The sequence below is a fragment of the Lagenorhynchus albirostris genome, chromosome 6, assembly GCF_949774975.1.
Source record: "Lagenorhynchus albirostris chromosome 6, mLagAlb1.1, whole genome shotgun sequence".
NCBI lineage: Eukaryota > Metazoa > Chordata > Mammalia > Artiodactyla > Delphinidae > Lagenorhynchus > Lagenorhynchus albirostris.
The window spans coordinates 93,770,130-93,791,241 of NC_083100.1; the positions used below are offsets into that span (position 1 = coordinate 93,770,130).

A 21,112-nucleotide genomic window follows, 5' to 3' on the forward strand; every position below is an offset into this window, starting at 1 on the left:
ACATACACACTGTTCTGCAGTTTGCTGTCTTCACCTACTATGTATTGGAGATCCATGCATATCAGTTACTAGAAGAGCTTTGACCTTTCTTTTTAAATGCTGCATGTATTCTACTGTTTGGATGCCCTGTAATTGATTTATGCAGTGTACTATTAATAGACATTTATTTGTGGTATATAGCTGTTGCATACAGTGCAGCAATGCATATCCTTGCACGTGTTGAGAGGTAGTATATTATAGTGTCAAAGAGCATGTAAAACTAGAGCTAGACCACCTGTGTTTTATTTTCATATTCAGTGCCTACCAGATGTTTCATTTTAGGAAAATAAGTTTACCTCCCTATCCCTTAATTTCTTCAGCTCTAAAAACAGAATAATTATTCCTTCCTCAGAGTTATTATGAGACTTAAATTAGCTTATATTTATAAAGGCTTGAACAGTGACTGGCACATAGTGAGCTCTCAATAATTTTTAGGTATTTTAATATTTCATGTAATATACATGGGAATAAATCTTTAAGATAAATTTATTAGAAGTGGAATTGCTGGTAGAAAGGGCATTTGCATTTTTATATTTTTTAGACGTTTGCAAATTATGCTCCACAAAACTTATACCGATTTATATTCCTATCAGCAGTAAGATTGTCTCTTTCCCCACACCTTGCCAACATATTCAAATAGAAATTATTTTGTATTGCCAGTGTGATTTGATAGTAGTTTTAATGCACATTAGTCTTCTTGCACATTACTAAGTGAAGCTGAACATTTTTTCATATATGTAAGAGTCATTTGTACTTTTATCTGTCAGTTATCTGTGCTCTTTGCCCTTCATTCTACTAAGCTTATTAGGTTTTTTTCTTATTGATGTACTGGAAATCTTTATATATTGTGAGCATCAGGTCTTTATCTGTGATATGAGTCCCTTATCTTTTTTCTCAGTATGTGTGTGTGTATTTGATTTTTTTCTTTTTACAATTCCCTCAAATATCCCTATGTGGTTGTGATGTTCTGATACCTTTTAAAGAGCTCTAAAGCAGAGATACAAAGAATCCTTCCAAATTGTTTATGTGAAGGCAGTTTAACACTGATACCCAAAATCAGAGAAGATAGCACACACACAAAAAGAACCAAGGCTCTTTTTCTACTTAAGACTATAAATGCAGAAATAGTCAATATTAGTATAAACCAGATACTCATTAAATGGCCTAATATATTAACCATATGCAAATGGAATCTATGTCAGGAATGCAGCCATAGTTTAATATTAGGAAGTCTATTAATATATTTAGCCATGTTAATAATGAAAAGGAAAAGCTTCATTTCATTTTCCCCATTTATGCTGAGATAGAATTTAATAAAGTTCAGCATACATCTTTTTTTTTTAAATAAATTTATTTATTTGTTTATTTTTGGCTGTGTTGGGTCTTCATTGCTTCATGTGGGCTTTCTCTAGTTGCAGCAATCAGGGACTACTCTTTGTTGTGGTGCGTGGGCTTTTCATTGTGGTGGCTTCTCTTGTTGCAGAGCACAGGCTCTAGGTACACGGCCTTCAGTAGTTGCAGTGGGTGGGCTCAGTAGTTATGGCTCGCAGGCTCTTGAGTGCAGGCTCAGTAGTTGTGGCGCATAGGTTTAGTTGCTCCGTGGCATGTGGGATCTTCCTGGACTGGGGCTCAGAACCCGTGTCCCCTGCATTGGCAGGTGGATTCTTAACCACTGCACCACCAGGGAAGTCCCCAGCATTCACCTTTGATTACAGTTTTTAATAATTTTAAGTTATTCATGTGTGATATTTATATACATATCAACACTTATAATATATACGTTTATGTATCTGTATGTGTTTTAATCCCAAAGCCACCATCACATGAAACACTAAAACCAAGGCAAGGGTGTTATTTGTCACGCACTTTACCTTTATTCTGCGGGCATTAGTTCAACTACTCAAAAGAAAAATAAGAGGTAACAATTGGAAAGAAGGGCTTCCCTGGTGGCGCAGTGGTTGGGAGTCCGCCTGCCGATGCAGGGGACGCGGGTTTGTGCCTGGGTCCAGGAGGATCCCACGTGCTGGGGAGCGGCTGGGCCCGTGGGCCGTGGCCGCTGGGTCTGCGCGTCCGCAACGGGAGAGGCCACAACGGTGAGAGGCCACAACGGTGAGAGACCCGCATACAACAACAACAACAAAAAAAAAAAAATTGGAAAGAAAAAGGCAAAATTATTATTATGTGCAGCTGATATTATTTATTTAGAAGGCCCAAGATGATGAGCTCAAAAATGTTCAAAACCAAAGAGATTTCATTAAGGTGTCCTAGCACAAAGTTATCATTAAAAAGTCAGTTGTCTTACTCTACACAAATAATAATAAATAGTTTTAGGATATAATACCAAATAGGTACAATGGTAGATATTGTTGGGGAGCCCTTAGTTATAATTCTTGCAGATTATAAATGTCAAACGTCTGCCTACATGAAACAGATATATTAATATATTAATTACATTTTGGGGACTAGCAAAACCTAACTGGTCAGAATACATTTCTTTTTTTGTTTGTTTTCTGATTAGGACTTGTCACATGACATTAGAAGTGTTAGAAGTGTATACCTGTCCTTTTCTTGCTTATTAATGTAGACACTGTTTCAAAGAAAAGTTTATGAAATGCTTTATGATTAGAGAGATTGTGTTCTATTTCCTGTTTACGAGAGAAAGCCATTTCAAGATTATTATCATGCTTCTCAAGGCATTTTCTTTCAGATTCCATTTCAAAAGTTTTATGTTATTCCTTTACTTCTTTACCTCGAAAGCCCTATGGTTTCATAGACTCTGATTCAGATCAAGACACTTCTTGGCATTTTAAGTTAGTCTATGGAATGTTAAATTTTTTTCCATAATGTTTGGATTCTATGAAGTTGTCATTTTCACACTATAATTTTGCAGAAGCCAAATTATGGTTAGTTATTCAGTTCTAGACCCTTATTTTATACTTGAAATGTCATGACTATATTAAAAATAAAATTAAATGAAGTTTGAGTAAAAATGTAACTTTACCTTTGTAAAGTTTATTAAATACATAAGTGATGGTAAACAGAAGTATACTTACATGAATGTGATTTTGAGATGAGAAGTCTAGGTGTAGGTAACCACCTACCTGGTTTGCTTTGAGAGGAACAAGAGAAAGTATTACTCAATCAGAGCATCTCATATCCAAGATTCCTTACATCATTCACTCTACTAGGTTATATTTAGAAGAAGCTATAAATACAAATATGACTTGGAGAAGACAGCACATTCAGTTTCAACCATTAGCACGTTAGAGCTAGAAAGACTTTACAATCACGCAGTCCCCCTCTGTTGTTTTATAGGAACCTGGCAAGGTTAAATGGCTTGTCCTGTATGTGACTTCCTGTTACATTTTTTTCACTTTTCCTGGCAGTAAGAAAGACTTTGGCAATGGCAACTTTAAAAAATGTTCTTCTACATAGAAAAAAAGGACACATAGATAGTCCAACCATGCATCCCGTTATTAGCAGCCACCTCCCTGATGTTATGCTTAAAGGTTAAGAATATCTTTATAGTAATTTATCAAAATTTCTGAACTTTCTTTACAGAAGATATTTTGTGCCCATTCTACCTCTTAGGAGAAATAGTTGTCTAAATTTTTATGAGAGGGAAAATCCTGGGTGATAGTACATATAAAGGTATTTATAGTCATTCTCCAAAAGTGTTAATTAGTAGGTCATGTCAGCTTCAAGAAAGCTGTCTTTCATGGAAGTGCACGGTACCTTGTCGTTAGCACTGTTGCATTTAATGTTCTAATCCATGGCTAAATAGAGGTCAGATCTACTCCATTTGCAAATGGCTCGAATTTGAGAGAAATAGTTAATATACTGGATGGCAGAGATGAGTTTGAAAACTAACTAGATAAAAATTAATAGGATAAATTCTGCACTTAGGCTTAGAAAGTCTGCTTTGTGTGGAAGGGATTTGAGAAATCCTCACCTTTTATCAGTAGTTCAGTTCAAAAAGACTTCTGGTTTTAAATAATGCTAGGGTAAATTAAAGTCAAGTGTCTGTCATAACTGATAAAAATAAAGTAATATTAGGGCACACTAATCAAAGTAGCATCTAGAGTAAGGGATGGTTCTACTCTGCTCATTGATTATACTATCAGGAGTATGGTTTAATTTTAAATTAATCCATTCATTCAAAAAATATTTATAGGGTACTTGTTACATGCCATGCCATGTGCTAGGCATCAGGTATGCATTAGAGAACAAGACTCAAGTGGTCCTAGCCTTCATTAAATTTTCTAGTCAGACGCTAACTAGATAATTATAGTTGTGATGAGTGTCATAAAAGGGAAGCAAAGGATGTTATGGCAGTTTAATAGAGTGAACTAAAAGTAAGTCAGAAAAAAAAAAAAAAAAAAAGTAAGTCAGAGAGGACAGAAGAGGCATCCTGTGAGTAAGTGATATTTATTTGCATTCCAGGAAGAAGAATTTTCTGTGGTAAGGCTCAGAGCAAGAGAGACTGCTATGCTTTTGAGGAACTAGAAGAAGTTCAGTTCAGCTTGAATATTCTTGAGTGAATTGAAGAGAGGGTCTCAAGGCAAGATGGAGTTAGGCAGGGGTCATATTATACAGGGTCTTGTTCTTCATCATAATAGCAGTAGGAAGGCACTGGAGGGTGTTTTGTGTTGTTATTTTAGTTATCACTATTGTGGGTTTTTTTTTTATTACACTAAAATATACTTGAGGAAGTTTATCATTTTAACCATTTTTAAGTTTATAGTTCAGTGATATTAAGTACATTCACATTGTTGTGCAGCCATCACCACCATCCATCTCTAGAACTTTAATGGGCACTGAAACTGTGCCCATTAAATAATAATTTCCCATCCCCCCCTGCATGCATGAAAGGACACGCATGATTATATTCACAAGTTTTATTTGTTATTTTTTAAGACAACATTTTCACATTGTTCAAAATTCTAAAGCGATAGAAACGTATATACTTTGAAAAATCTTCCTTTCACCCCAGTTTCCCTCCCTTTAGGCAACTGTGTGTAGTTTTTAATCTTTCTGCATAAATTGTGTGCCTCTTCAAGCAAATTCCTATTTTTTACTAGTTATTATAAACATACACGTTGTTTTGTACTTTACTTATTTGTCCTTTCTTTGTATACCTAAATACCTTCAGCCTTTTTATGGCTTTATGATATTATTTACAATATCCATAGTTTCTGGGCTGGCTAGAAATTGAGAGAGTTTGCATACTTTTATTTTCTCTAGGAAACTGGAAAAGTTTCAGAGAAATGGAAAAGTTGAGGGTTAAAAGTTTGATGAACGTTGACATGGTGTGAGATTCTGATGTATATTGATATGTTGTGAGATTTTGCTGAATGGGGGAATGAGATAATGAGATTAGTGTGGTAGAATTGGTGCAGCACTGAATAACCAATTGAGATCAGCAATTCTAGATTTGTACTGGAACCAGTCTTCTCTAAGGTTTATTTCCCCGCAGCGTGGGTAGAGGCTTGGAAAAGGCTTATAGTTGGGTCGATCCAAGATTTTTTCTTTTTTTCACTAGCTTGCAATGCATGGACTGTGGGACAAGGGAAATTATACTATACTGATAAAAACAAAGGTAATGTATGGACTCGGAAATCAAAGTAAGGTGAGGAAGGATGTGAAGACAGGAAGGATATTTTGGATATGGTAAAAGTTGACTGAAAGGTCCTGATGAGATAGTAAAGCTACAGTGGGTGTGAGTGAACAAGAGGGCTAGGAGGACGGAGGTACTAAAGAGTGGAAGGTCTGAATTTACCAGGTAGAGCTCTTTTTCAGGATCGATGATTGCTGTGGGAGTAGAATGATTGGAGTGGATTTTAGAAGGTCACTGGAGACAAGGAATACAAGGAACTGAAAGGGAACTAAAAGTCACATTTTAAGAAGCTTGTTAACAAATGAAAACATATCTGGGAAAGGGTTACCGGAATAATGAGGGGATTTCATATTCAGCTCTACAAATGCCTAATATTATTGATTGCCTGCTATATTTAAGACATTATTTCAGAGCTGCCGGCAATACAGAGATGAGTAAGATGTAGTGCTTGATCTTAGGAAGCCTATAGGAATTTGAAAAAGGGAAGACCTAGAGGGAACAAGTCCTTAAATACTTAAAGATCTGTCATGTTTTAAAGGAATTAGACTTTTATCTTTGTGGTCTCAGAGAGTAACATTATTATCAAGGAATGAAACTTAATGGAGAGGTAGATTTGGGCTTAATATAAGAAATAGTAAAATATTCATATGTATATATGACAAGAAGACAATAAAATATATAACACCATACAATAAAAATGGAATGGAAAAATAACATAATCCAACTATACTAACAAGTAAATTGTTTTCATTTTTTTATTTCTATGCTTGTCCATATATCTAATAATTTTTACATAGTTTTAAAGTTTAACATAGCCTACATGTGATGCTGTCATCTACTGTTTTCACTTAGTTATCATCTTGTCTCATGCTTTAACATTGTCTTTATAAGTTATTTTATTTATTTATTTATTTTTGGAGCTATACAGGGACAAAGTTTTTATACACTGTTAAAATGAAATTTGTATTAATCTTTACATCAACTATAACTCAATAAAAATTTTTTTTGAAAACTTGAAAAACACTATAAACCTAGCAGACAAATAAACCTGGCAGACATCTATCGAACGCTCCACACAACAGCAGTAGAACACACATTCTTCTCAAGTGCACACGTAAGGTTTTCCAGGATACGCCATATGTTAAGCCATAAAACAAATCTCAATAAATTTACAAGGATTAAAATCACAAGTGTGTTCTCCAACCACAGCGGAATAAAATCAGAAACCAATTACAGAAAGAAATTAGGGGAATTCACAAATATATAGAAATTCAACATGTTCTTAAGTAATAAATGAGTCAAAGAAGAAATCACAGGGGAAATTAGAAAATACTTTGACATGGGGGCTTCCCTGGTGGCGCAGTGGTTGAGAGTCTGCCTGCTAATGCAGGGGACATGGGTTCGGGCCCTGGTCTGGGAGGATCCCACATGCCGCGGAGCAACTGGGCCCGTGAGCCCCAACTAGTGAGCCTGCACGTCTGGAGCCTGTGCTCTGCAACAAGAGAGGCCGCGATAGTGAGAGGCCCACGCACCGTGATGAAGAGTGGCCCCTGCTTGCCACAACTAGAGAAAGCCCTCACACAGAAACGGAAGACCCAACACAGCCCAAAATAAATAAATAAATAACTTAATTTAAAAAGAAAAAAGAAAATACTTAGACATGAATGAAAATGAAGATAACATATCAAAACTTATGTGATTCAGCTATGAACACTGGGTGCATTTATCTTTTAAAATTAGAGTTTTTGTGTTTTCCTGATAAATGCCCGGGAGTGGGATTGCTGGATCATATGGTAACTCTATTTTTAGTTTTTTAAGCAATCTCAATACTGTTTTACATAGTGGCAGCACCAATTTACATTCCCACCAACACTTTAGGAGGGTTTCCTTTTATCCCCACCCTTTAGCCTCCAGCATTTATTATTTGTAGACTTTTTGATGGACTAGGAATATTCTCTTTCCTCAGAGAGTAAATAATTCATGAAGGGTTGTTTCATGGAGGTATATTAGTTTTTTTAGGTAACAAAGTGAAAGATGAGAACTTCTTAATGCAAAATACAAAATTTGAAACCCTCAAGTTAGGTTTTTGTTGGTTTGTTTCTATTTTTTAATATTTTTTTATTTTTTTGAATTTTATTTTATTTATTTTTTTTATACAGCAGGTTCTTATTAGTCATCCATTTTATACACATCAGTGTATACATGTCAATCCCAATTTCCCTATTTTATTTTTTTTTAATTTCTCTGTTTTATTTTTTAAATATTACTAATGTAAAGATAGTTTATTGCTTTTGTGAAAAGGATTCATACTTATTTTATCAAATCAAACAAAGAGAAAAGAATTTTAAAATAAGTACAAATTAACTGAACTCTCACTGTCCAGAGGTAACCAGGACTAATTTATTATAGTAACTTCCCCTCTAGATAGCTTCTCTGCTTAGATACATAAGGATAGATAGATTGGTAGGGAGATAGAGAGGCAGTTTTATATAAATTGGGCCATAGTATGCATACTCTTCTGGAATATGCTTTTTCATTGAACACAATTTTTAAGATGTCTTTCTATATCAATAACTAAAATACATCTTTTTTATTGGCTATATGGTATGCCATTTTATGTATAAGATACTATGCTATGTATTTTAGATGTATTATCTTTACTTCTTTAAACAATCCTACATGATTGATATGTCCATTTTATAGATGAGTAAACTGAGACTTGAAAAGATTAAGTAACTTGTCCAGATCACAAAACTAAAAAGTGAAAGAGTAGTAATTTAAACACCCCATGTCATCACTTTTCTGTTATTCCTTTTTCAGTATTTGAATTATTTGGTAATTCAGTATCCGTGTTTATATGATTGGCTAAATAAATAGACTAAATAGACTAAATAATATTGTTCTCTAATAAATCAAATAGCTGACTCTTCCTTTCTTGGTCAACTTTTTATCTTTAATTATTCCCTTTTATTCCATCTTTTGGTTTTCTATATAGCTATCACTATTTTTTTTCTATTTTTACTCAAAGACTTCAACAGATCTGCCAACTTCCAAAAGGCCATACAAACTCATAGAATTATCTTCTTTTTTTTTTTTTTTCTTATTTCCTGGAGGCCTCCCTCCCACAGCCTCCTGTTCTGCTCCACTCTGGACTGGTTTTTCTTTAGGCATGGTGCAAAGCTGTCTTTCTGAATTTTCTTTTGCCGTTGCATTCCTGGATTTGATGACTTTTGTTTCTTAGTTTATTTCCTGGTCTTCTTTTTAATGTTTTATCATGGGAAAATTCAATATATGTAAAAGTAGACAGAACAAAGTAATGAGCCCCCCATGTACTCCTCATGAGCATCAACATTTGTCAGCTTATGGCCAATCTTGTTTTAGTTATAATCTCATTTACCTCCACCACCCTGTATTATTTTGAAGCAAAGCCTAGACATCACAATTTATCCATAAAATGTTTCAGTAAATATACCTAGAGAGTAAGAACTCTTTTTTTTAAAAAAATTAATTATTATACCATTATCATGCATAAAAAGATTAAAATTAATAATGATCCCTTAATAACATTAAAAACTCAGTGTTTCAATTCACAGTTATCTTGTGAATATCATAATTGTACAGTTTTTTAAGTTTTTTCCGCATTGTTTGAGTCAGTACTCAAATAAGGCTCACACATTACAAATGATAGATCTCTCTTAATCTAAGTCTCTCTTAGTCTCCAAGTTTCTCCTCTATTTCCTTGGTTATTTGGTTAATTTTAATTTGTTGAAGAAACTAAATTGTTTCTGTAATCTGGATTTTGCTGCTTGCATCTCCATGGTGTTATTTAACATGTTCCTCTGTATTTGATATAGAGATTTCAATTTTTTTAGCAATTCTACTTTTCTAGGGATGTTGTGTTCTTCCATTAGAAGGCCTGTGATATCTAAGGACTCTCTTTTTGTCATGTTAGTAGCTGTCAACATTCAGTACATGATTTATTAAATCATTAGACATTGCAAAATGGTGATATTCTAATACTCTTTCTTCATTTATTACCTGCCATGCCTCTATAAAGGAACCAACCATGCCTCATCCACTATTTGGACACTCAGTGGTTCTCTTTGTTTACAAAAGGCAGGATAAATGCTTAGTTTTTCCTTTTTATTTATGAGTGTTCAAAATAATAAGTTGTTTTGCTAGCATTCTCTAATAGTGTCCAGTGAGGGCTTTTATTTTTGAAATTAGTAAAGTTAAGTCCTTTAACTTCGTTCTTTTTCAAGTTTGTTTTGGCTGCTCTGTGTCCCTTGCACTTTCATCGAAATTTTAGGATCAATGTGTTGATTTCTGCAAAGACGTCATCTGGAATTTTGATAGAGATTGCGTACCATCTATAGATCATTTTGGGGAGTTTTGCCACTTTAATAATATTAAACCTTCCAACCTATGAACAGAGATTTGTTTCCATTTATTTAATTTTTAAATTGATTTCTATGGTGTTATGTACTTTTCAGCGTATGATTCATAACATTTATTTTATTTTGTTTTTTTTCATACACTAGCAGGTTGAAGAAATTACCTTCTAATCCTAGTCTCTTGAGTGCTTGAGAGGTTTTATTTTTATCTCATATTTTTTCAATCCATTTTATTTATTATCTTTATTGATGGTCAGATTGTCCCACATTTGACAAAAGGGACTGTCTTCAATATGGTACTTTTGACAGAACGCTACTGGTCTTTAATTGCTTCCTTGACATCTGATATGACCAGATGTTACAGGGTCATTTGTACATTTTTTTTCCTTTGTTCCTCTTAGCATATTTCCTGTTTTTTTCTGAACACATAACCCTGGTTTCCTAAGAAACGTGCACAGAAAGTACATTTTTTGAATCTTTATATGTTTGCTTATAGATAATCTCTTGATTTTTACATTGGTTGGGTATAGATTTTTGTTTTGGAAATCATTTTTCCTCAGGAATTTGAAGCATTTCTCCATTGTCTCTAATAACCATGGTTGCCATTAAGAATCATAGTGCCATTCTGACTTTTGATCCTTTCCATGTTTCATATATTTGTCTTCCTCCCTATTCTGGAAGCTTGTAAGATTATCCTTTACCCTGTTACTGTTTAATTTCATAAATATGTGCCTAGGTTTGTGTTCTTTTTTTCAAATGATGGACACTAATTGGTCCCTTTAATCTCAAAACTTGAGTGCTTATGTCTGGGAATTATTCATTTTAACTTTTTCTTTCCCTTTCCTTCAATGTTTCTTTCTGGAGCTCCTATTATTTATGTAATATTTGTCCTTTAACTTGCTTATTTTTATTTTTTGTTTTACTTTTTTGAGAGATTTCCTCCTTTATCACATGGTTCTTCTGTTGAATTTTTGTTTTAGCTAAAGAAAAGAGCTAAACTATTATGAATTGTTAGCCATCCTTTCTTACTCTTTCTCCCCTTATTCCCTGTAGTCTTGTAACCTCCTCTTTTTGGATGCTTGTTGTTGCTGGGTGGGTTTTTGGTATTATTTTGTTTTATTTTTTATTTTAAGTTTTCTTCTGTTTGCTGCATTTTATGTTTACTCTGAATTTTTTTTTTTTGGTATTGTTTTGGTCTTCATTGTTCATATTGGAGGCTTTCCTCAATATCTTAATGGCCATTCGTATTAAAAACTGATGTTAAAAAGCTCATTAGAAGAGCGTTTTGACTAGAAAAGGATGAGCTTTTCATTGGGGAATCCCCAAATGTCATTATGTGGAGGACATCTTTCTGACCTTTTAAATTTTTAAAAGAAACAAAGAACTATCCATTCTTCTGCTGTGAGTGTTACGGAGGTTTAAACCTGGCTACCATGTTTTTGGCATGAACAAGGGAAGGAGAATAATGTACTCAATGCTTAGTATGTAGACTTTATCTCAATCTATCTGGTTTCCATATGGCACCTTTCCCCCACCTTCTACTGTTTTTGGTTTCCCTAGGTTAAACTTTGGTTCAATTTCTCTTGTAGAATAAAACTATAATCTCATGGTGGGGGATAGTAACAGGGTGGCATGGGATGGGGAGAGAATCAGGGCATGTCACCATGCCTTATACAGTCTTTCAACCAGTGTCCCCATTTTTAGCTATCATGTCACACTTATCCCCACCTTCTAAGGTACCTGATCTTTTTAATTCCTGAGACATTCTGGGATTTTGTGGACACCCCTCTTTAGGTCCTTAGTATTCAGCTTTCTCTGTTTTGTTAGCTTCTTCACTTTATTTTTTGCTTCCAGAAGTATGTTCACATTGTTTGCTGTTTCTCTTTCATTCTATTTGTCCTGGTGGGTTAATATATCTTTATGTCTTTGGACTCATTTTGACTGAGGATACTATTTGTGTTCAGTTCACCATGTTTTAACCAGGACATCTCCTCTACTTACTTTCTCTTTTCCAAAAATTGCTTGAAATCCTCATCTTCTGTTTCTCTCTCTCTTATTCTCTTTGTTCTTATTATGTAATACATTTTATTTTTTATTTTTTTTTAAATTTATTTATTTATTAATTTATTTATTTTTGGCTGCATTGGGTCTTCGTTGCTGTGCACGGGCCTTCTGTAGTTGCGGCGAGCGGGGGCTGCTCTTCATTGCGGTGAACGGGCTTCTCATTGCAGTGACTTCTCTTGTTGCGGAGCACGGGCTCTAGGCGCACGGGCTTCAGTAGTTATGGCACGTGGGCTCAGTAGTTGTGACTCTTGGGCTCTAGAGCGCAGGCTCTGTAGTTGTGGCACACGGGCTTAGTTGCTCCACAGCATGTGGGATCTTCCTGGACCAGGGCTCGAACCTGTGTCTCCTGCATAGGCAGGCAGATTCTTAACCACTGCACCATCAGGAAAGCCCCTGGAATACCTTTTAAATTCCTTTCCTTTCATGTTAGAAGGGTTTTCATAGAAACAAGTAATAAATATGATTAATTTGCCACATTTAACCACATGTACCTTTCCAAACTCTGGTTGTTGCTTCGGTTTTTGCTTGCTAAAGAATTGCTCTTCTCAAGAACTGTGGGGTGTATTCATTAGTCAGTTCATCCATTTATTCATTAATTCATAAGCTACTTATTATATGTTAGGCACAATGCTAGGTGCTAGGAATGCAAAGATTAATAAGATATGGTCCTTGCCATTAAGGAGCTTACACTCTGGGTATTCATGATTCTAATCTCAGATTTTCATGGTGTTTCTAAGTTACATTAAAATTTTGAGTTATTTTGTGACATAATATATTTTCATAGATCCAGGGAGATTTTTAACTTGCTCCCAAATTTATCTAAATAGGCAGAAAAACAGTTCTGGGATTCATATGTTTATCTCTGTAATTCCAGAAGTACTTTATTTAGGTGAGTAGTTTGCCTCAGTTTATTCACCTGTTTTTGGTCCTGACCACAATTACTTTGATGATTCAAATACATCTTTTTTTTTTTAATGGGTGCAAAGTAGTATCTCATTGTGATTTTTAAAAAATATTTATTTATTGGGGCTTCCCTGGTGGTGCAGTGGTTAAGAATCCACCTGCCAATGCAAAGGATACGGGTTCGAGCCCCAGTCTGGGAAGATCCCGTGTGCCACGGAGCAACTAAGCCCGTGTGCCACAACTACTAAGCCTGTGCTCTAGAGCCTGTGTGCCACAACTACTGAGCCCACATGCCACGACTACTGAAGCCTGCACACCTAGAGGCTGTGCTCCACAGCAAGAGAAGCCACTGCAATGAGAAGCCCACACACCACAACGAAGAGTAGCCCCTGCTCGCCACAAATAAAAGAAAGCCTGAGCACAGCAACAAGGACCCAATGCAGCCAAAAATAAAATTAATTAATTAATTTAAAAAATTTATTTATGTATTTTGGCTGCGCCAGGTCTTAGTTGCGGCATGTGGGATCTTTTTTAGTTGAGGCATGTAGGCTTCTTAGTTGCGGCACACAGGCTTCATAGTTGTGGCATGCGGGCTTCTTAGTTGTGGCATGCAAACTGTTAGTTGCGGCATGAATGCGTAATCTAGTTCCCGGACCAGGGATCGAACCTGGGCCCCCTGCATTGGGAGTACGGAGTCTTACCCACTGGACCACCGGGGAAGTCCCTCAAATACATCTTAAGATTTGGTTTGCTTAAGAAACACAAAACATTACTTCCATCTATGTGAATTTCTTCTACACATTTGAACTCCTTTTCACTGAATTGATTCCTAGTGCTTCAGAATCTGCTAGTTTACAGAGCTCAAAGAGCTTTACTAACAGGAGATGAACACACTCTTGAGAAGCCATCTGTCCCATGCACGTGGCTCAGCTGCATCTGAATTCCTATACTCTCTTAAACCAATACAGCAGCCTCTGTTTTCTTCCTGCAGTTTCAAGTTTAGAGCACTCAATTGTCCAGTTATACTGGTAAACATGTAAGGTCTTCTGAGCAGCATATTTTATCTCAGGACACTGGGCTTTCTAAAATTCTTGATCTCTACAGTTAGTTCCCTAAATGTTAAACATTTCCAAAACCAACTGTCTGACTGCATTGAAGAAATAAATTCTTCATGTTTCTTCCAGCATTTTCCATCTCTTTCATTCCACCAACTGACTATGGTTAGGGTGAAAAAAATCACAATTTGTTGATTCCTCTTTTCCACAGCTTGATTACATTGTAATGTACAGTCTGCTCTTTTCATGGTGATAACCTTTCTTGAGTTTCAGAGCATCCTAATATTTCAGGATTTGGGGAACAAGTTTATGTTTTATTTATCTAGACTGTTGCTCTTTATCAGTTCTATTTGTAAGTTCTCTTAGTGTTTTCACTCTGAATAATTCCAATTTTTCATTCTATCTTCCTATAATAGAACTTCCCTACTTCATTTTCTCCCTCTGGCATTTTTTTTTTTTTTTTTTGCGGTACGCGGGCCTCTCACTGTTGTGGCCTCTCCAGTTACGGCGCTCAGGCTCCGGATGCGCAGGCTCAGCGGCCATGGCTCAAGGGCCCAGCCGCTCCGCGGCACGTGGGATCTTCCCAGACCGGGGCACAAACCCGTGTCCCCTGCATCGGCAGGCGGACTCTCAACCACTGCGCCACCAAGGAGGCCCGCCCTCTGGCATATTTACATTAAATTATTCCCATTTCTAAACATTTTCTAGTCTGTGGTATTCTTCTTGGGTGATAGAACCAGAACTACACACTGGATTACATATATGGTTTATCATTATTTAATATGAGAATGGAATATTCTAAATTTCTCCAATTTCTATCATTTGTCAAATTGTTTAGTTGTTAAACACTCAAATATTGTAGTGGGAAAACAAAATGCTACAGCCACCTTTGGAAAAAAAGTTTGGCTGTTTCTTATAAAGTTAGATATGTATAAACTATAAAACATTAAGGAAAAAATGAAAGATTTAAATAAGTGAAGTGGAATACTGTGTTCATGGACTGGAAGACTCAATGTTTTTGAAATGATCTTTTTTCTCAAATTGTTGTATAGATTCAATGCAATAATAATCAAATTACCAGTAGAATTTTTACTATACCATGCATTCTGCCTCCCGCCATGACTATGATGCCAGCCCAACTGCCTCTACTTCATCTCCTTTTGTTTCTCTTATTTTGTTTTCTCCCTTTGTTTCTCTGTCACTCCCTTTTACAACCTTAGTCCTTCCCTTAATTAACTAATAGTTGGAATTCTCCTGTACTGTGTCTGCTGAGCCCATTTTACAAGAATAGAGCATTGTTTTCTAGATATTGAATGAGAGGAATTGACTGAGTGGAATCCAGCTTTCCTCAGAATGTCCTTAGTCTGGTGACATAGGTCTTGATTTGCTTTTATGGTCCAGTTTATTCAGAATTAAGGTGTCATGAGGGTAAGCTCTGGGAAGAAGGGATTTTCTCATTAACGTCTCATGAGTTATTTCTTGGGAGGTACAGAGTCTTTTGTTTGTGCAGCACCTTCTTGGATCATGTGGAAAAAAAGATATGGTGAACTGAAGATTGTATGTTAAATCTTACTTTCTGCTTGTCCTGAGGTATAGCTTACTGCCAGATTCTGTTGAATTTCTTTCTTTCTGCTGTTTTTTTCTAGGCCTTTGTTAATTCTTTTTAGGATCAGTCATCCAAGTCAAGGTTGATAATATGAGGTTGGTTTAACACCTTCAGGGCCAGATTCCAGGGTCAGATAGGGAAGCATGGATTCTCAAGGGCTCAAACGAAGCTCTGGGCCCCTAGACTCTTTGACATTAATTTTCTTCCCGGGTCCTCCTTAGTCTTGTCAGAAATTCCAGTTTTGTCCTAAGTGTTCAGGAACAACCAGATGGAAGAGATGCACAGGACAAGGTATGGGGAAAGGGTGTGGAGCTACCATGCCCTCTCTAGGTGCTCCACTCTCCCTGAAATCTCCATGTGTTCACCAACCTGGAAGCCTGGTAGTCAATTGATTTTTGGCAAAGATGCAAGGCAGTCCTATGGAGAAAGTTGTCTTTCAACAAATGTTTCTGGAACAATTAGATATACAAATGCAAAAAAGAAAAAAGAAAGAAAGAAAAGCAGCAGCAGCAGCTCAGTTCATTTCTCACACCTTATGTAAAATTTAACTAAAAATGGGTTTTAGAGGATTCTGGAAAGTGGTGCGGTAGGAAACATCAGGAATCTGTCTCCCCACCTAGACAATAATTGCACTGGCAGAGTCTGTCTGATGTCAGTATTTTGAAAATCTGGAGTATATTGAAGACTTGCAACTTCCAGGGGAAGACTTAGATAATAAACTGTGGTTAATTTCAGTCAATTCCAACTCTTGCCACAGTAAACAGCTACCCATCGCCCACCTCCAGCCTCGTGGCAGACAGCTATATACGTGTTCCTGGAGCAACTTGCACACAGCTTGTGGGAGCCAGGCTGGACAAATAGGCTCCTGTTCTCCAAATTATCAAAGATCTGTACTCTGATCACTGATTGCTGCTTCTGATCACGGAAGTGCAGATGAAGTGGGAGCATCCATTGTTGTTTCACCTTTCCCTATTATTGCAAGCCCTTTCCCCTCCAGATTATGTCACTTCCAGGTAATTTAAGAGGCTAGTGCCATTTACCTCCTCCCTTCACTTTTCTGTTTTTCCCCTTTTGGGGGCCAGACATTAGGACATTCAAAAATAACTATATACCTGGGTTACATTTGAAAGGGACCACATATGCCCAGGAAAAGGCACAGGCTCAGAAAAGAACTGAAAAGACCTTAAGTTTATACCTCAGGCGGATCCTTAGCCCAGAGACAGTCTACAAAAATTAAAAAAAAGAAAAATGAAAAACAAAACCACAATAAGCAATAACAACAACCAAAAAAAAAACAGTAGAACATGAGGAAGGGGAGAATCTGGTTTATAGAGTTACCATATTATTAGATTCAGATGTCCAGTTTTCAACAAAAATATCACAAGGCATACAAAGGAAAAGGAAAGTATGGCCCATTCATAGGAAAAAAATAAAATAGAAACTGCCCCAGAAAAGACCTGATGGCAGATCTCCTAGACAAAGACTAAAACAACTGTTTCAGAGATTCTCAAAGGAACTAAAGGAAGTTGTGGAGAAAGTCCAGAAAATGATGAATGAACAAAATGGAAATATTAATAAAGAGATAGAAAACCTAAAAAAGAATCCTAAAAAGAAATTCTGTATCTGAAAAGTAAAATAACTGAAAGGAAAATTTTCCTAGAGGAATTCAAAGGCACATTTGAGCAAGCAGAATTAAGAATCAGAGAACTTGAAGATAGGACAATGGAAATTTTCAAGTCTGAGGAACAGAAAGAAAAAAGAGTGAAGAAAAGTGAACAGAACCTAAGGGATCTGTGTGAACCATGAAACAGAGCAGCAGGTGGATTGTAGAGTCCCAAGAGAAGAGAGAAAAAAGGGGCTGAGAATATTTGAAGAAATAAGGACTAAAAACTTACCAAATTGGATGAAAGATATGATTATAAACATCCAAGAAGCACAACAAACTCCAGAATAAGATAAACTGAAGGTGGCTCATATCCAGATACATTATCATCCAGCTTTCTAAAGACAAAGACAAAGAGAATCTTGATAGCAAGAGCAAAGCAACTTGCCACATAGAAGCGATCCTTAAAATGATTATCAGCTGATGTTTTATCAGAAACTTTGGAGGCCAGAAGGCAGTGAGCTCATATTACCATATGATTCAGCAATTTCACTTCCCGGGTATATACCCAAAAGAATTAAAAGCAAGGTCTTGAAGAGATATTTGTACCCTTGTTCATAGCAGTGTAACTCACAATAAGTTAAACATGGAAGCAAACCAAGTGTCCATCAACGGACGAATAGAGTAGCAAAATGTGGTTTATACATCCAGTGGAATTTTCAGTCTTAAAAAAGAAGGAAATTCCGACATGTGCCACAACATGAATGAACCCTGGACATTATGTTAAGTGCAATAAACCAGTCTCCAACAGACAAATACTGTATGATTCCACTTATATGATGTACTTAGAGTAGTCAAAATCATAGAGACAGAAAGTAGAATGGTGGTTGCCCTGGGTTGCGGGTCAGAGGGAATGAGGAGTTACTATTTAATGGGCATAGAGTTTTGGTTTTACAAGATGAAAAGAGTTGTGGAGATGACCTGTGGTGATGGTTGTATAGCATTATGTATTTATTTAATACCATTGAACTGTTTACTTAGTAATGGTCAAGATGGTAAATTTTATATTATGTGTATTTACCATAATTTAAAAATTGAAAAAATCAATTAAAAATGGATTGTAAACTAAAATATAAAACCTAAAACTATAAAACTCAAAGAAAATAAAGGAAAAACACATTGTGACCTGGGGTTAGGCAAACATTTTTTTATATAGGACACAAAAAACATGAACTGTGAAACATAAAAGTGATGAATTTTACTTCATAAACATTGAAAAGGTCTCTTCCAAAGATACTGGTAAGAGAATGAATGGACAAGCCACAGGTGAGTAGAAAATATTTGTGGGAATTTCCTGATGGTCCAGTGGTTAGGACTCTGTGCTTCCACTGCAGGGGGCATGGGTTCCATCCCTGGTTGGGGAAGTAAGATCTCACATGCCCCTCAACGTGCCAAGAAAAAAAAAAAAAAAGGTACACACACACACACACACATATATTTGTAAAGCACATATTTGATAAAGGAATATATATATTCATATATGTCTATAAAATATAAATTTTAAAATATAAAAAGGAATTTATAAAAGAATATATCAAATAATATATCAAATCTCTCAAAACTCCATTATAAAAGAAAGAGAAAAAATTTTTTAATGGTTGAAAGGCCTCACCAATAAAATAAGGTGAGGTCAAATAAGCACTTGAAAAGATGCTCAACATCATTCGTCATTAGAGAAGTGCTAGTTAAAACCACAATAAATACCAGTACACATGCATTAGCACAGGTAAGATTTTTACAGACTGACAATACCAAATGATGGTAATGTATGATGCTGAACAACTGAAATTCACATACATTGCTGATGGGAATGCAAAATGGCATAGGAACTTTGGGAAAAAGTATGCCAATTTCTTATAAAGTTAAGCATACACTTAACATACAACCCAGTGATCCCATTTTGGATATTTAGTCAAGATAAATGAAAACATATGTTCTTTCAAAAATATGTATGCAAATGTTTACAGCAGTTTTATTTATAGTCACTTAAAACTTGAAACAATCCAGATGTCCTTCAACTGGTGAATGTACAAACAAATGATAAAATATCCATGCAGTGGAATATATTACTCACAATAAAAAGGAATGAACTACTAATACACTCAATAACATAGGTGAATTTCAAATGCAGTATGCAAAGTGAAAGAAATCAGATTTAAAAGGCTGCATACTGTATGATTCTATTTATGTACCATTCTGAAACGTGCAAAACTGTAGGAGCAGAAAACAGATCAGTGTTTCCCAGGAGCTGGGAGTAGAAGAAAGGGATTGCTGCAAAAGTACACAAGGGAACTTAACTTCTAAAAAAGAAGTCAGAGGGTAATTTCCAAAGTCCAAAGTTAACTCTGTGTGTGCGCGCATGTGTGTGTTCATGAACACAGATAAGCATGCATGTTCTTTGCCATAAACTTCCAATTTCATCATCATAAGCTAATATCAAGTGCCTATGTAGAAATGCCTCTTTTTAATTATACATGGTCAAAAAGACAGATACAAAAAAGTTTATGTTTATTGTTTAGAAAAGGAGAAACGAGTTTTTACTTACTTTGTAAATCTGAATGAGAAAATGGCTATATTAATTCCAAAAAAGTTTTAAAGGTTCATGTTTCCTAACTTCTTTAGAGACATTTGAAATTTTGTTGTTGTTGTTGTTAATTTTAGGTTGTTAGGAATTACATTTTCTTTATGTTTAAATGTTTAATTATACCCTAAGGCATACTGCTGCTGCTTGGTCTTTAAAAAATATTTTTTTCTTATTCATTTACACCTTTCCTCTTTCATGTATACACCTTCTTTGCCATTGTACTTACAGACTTGTTTTATAATTTTCTTTCCTTCCCATAAAACTAATGAACCTTAAACTTCAGAATCACTCACTTACATATAGGCCCATTTCAAGACTCTGGGAAGGACTTCGGCAATTTTCACAATTTTGTGTCCTGTCAAATTTATAGATGTAGGCTACTTTAATCTCAATAGATTGAAAGATCTTTTTTCAGTCCATCATTTATATATATATATGTATTTTTATATATATGTATGTATATATACACACACACGTATATATATATTTGTGTGGTGGTGTTGGGTGTCAGCGAGCATTTTCTGGATCAGGCTAAGAGGAAACTCTATTGGGGGTACACTTGGTTTGAGTTTATGTGGTTCTCCGTAATTTCCATTTTTAGGTATTTTTAGGTGATAGCTAGCCATCCCAATGTAGGAATGGCTTCCAGGAACACGCACAGTGCAAGGATGGCAGTTGTACTGCAGTGTGAGCTTGTCCTCTGGCACTCACGCTGGAAGGATATAAGTAATGGAAGACAAGCAAGGTTGAAAGGTACAGAGCCAGAGGATTAATCTGTAAATAATTCCAATTCTTACAGCTCATATATAGCAGAAACTTGATGGAAGTTTTTTCAAATTTGACAATTCCAAAAAATTTTACACAACATGGTAATGATAAGTTATGAACCTGAAAGAAACTTTTAAAAATTATAAATAGAAAATAAAATTTGGTCATCCATGCTTGAGTAAAGTCTGAATTATCCTATTTCTTTAAAGAATATATTACAGAGGCAATCAAAGGGTAAGCAGTGGAAAATGTGGGAAAAGCATTATAGATGTGTGTCCAGTTAACTAATAAAAATGTGTTCTTTTCCTGGATTTGGAAACAAGTGTAGGTGTTTATAAACATTTTTTTTAAAATAAATTTATTTATTTTTATTTTTGGCTGCATTGGGTCTTTGTTGCTGTGCACAGGCTTTCTCTTGT

General features: G+C 35.6%; 1 protein-coding gene across 1 annotated transcript in view; it reads left to right on the plus strand.

Moving 5' to 3' along the window:
* Positions 1 to 21,112, plus strand: part of ZRANB3 (zinc finger RANBP2-type containing 3) — a 269,676-nt gene that overhangs the window by 151,594 nt on the left and 96,970 nt on the right. The window lies entirely within an intron of this gene.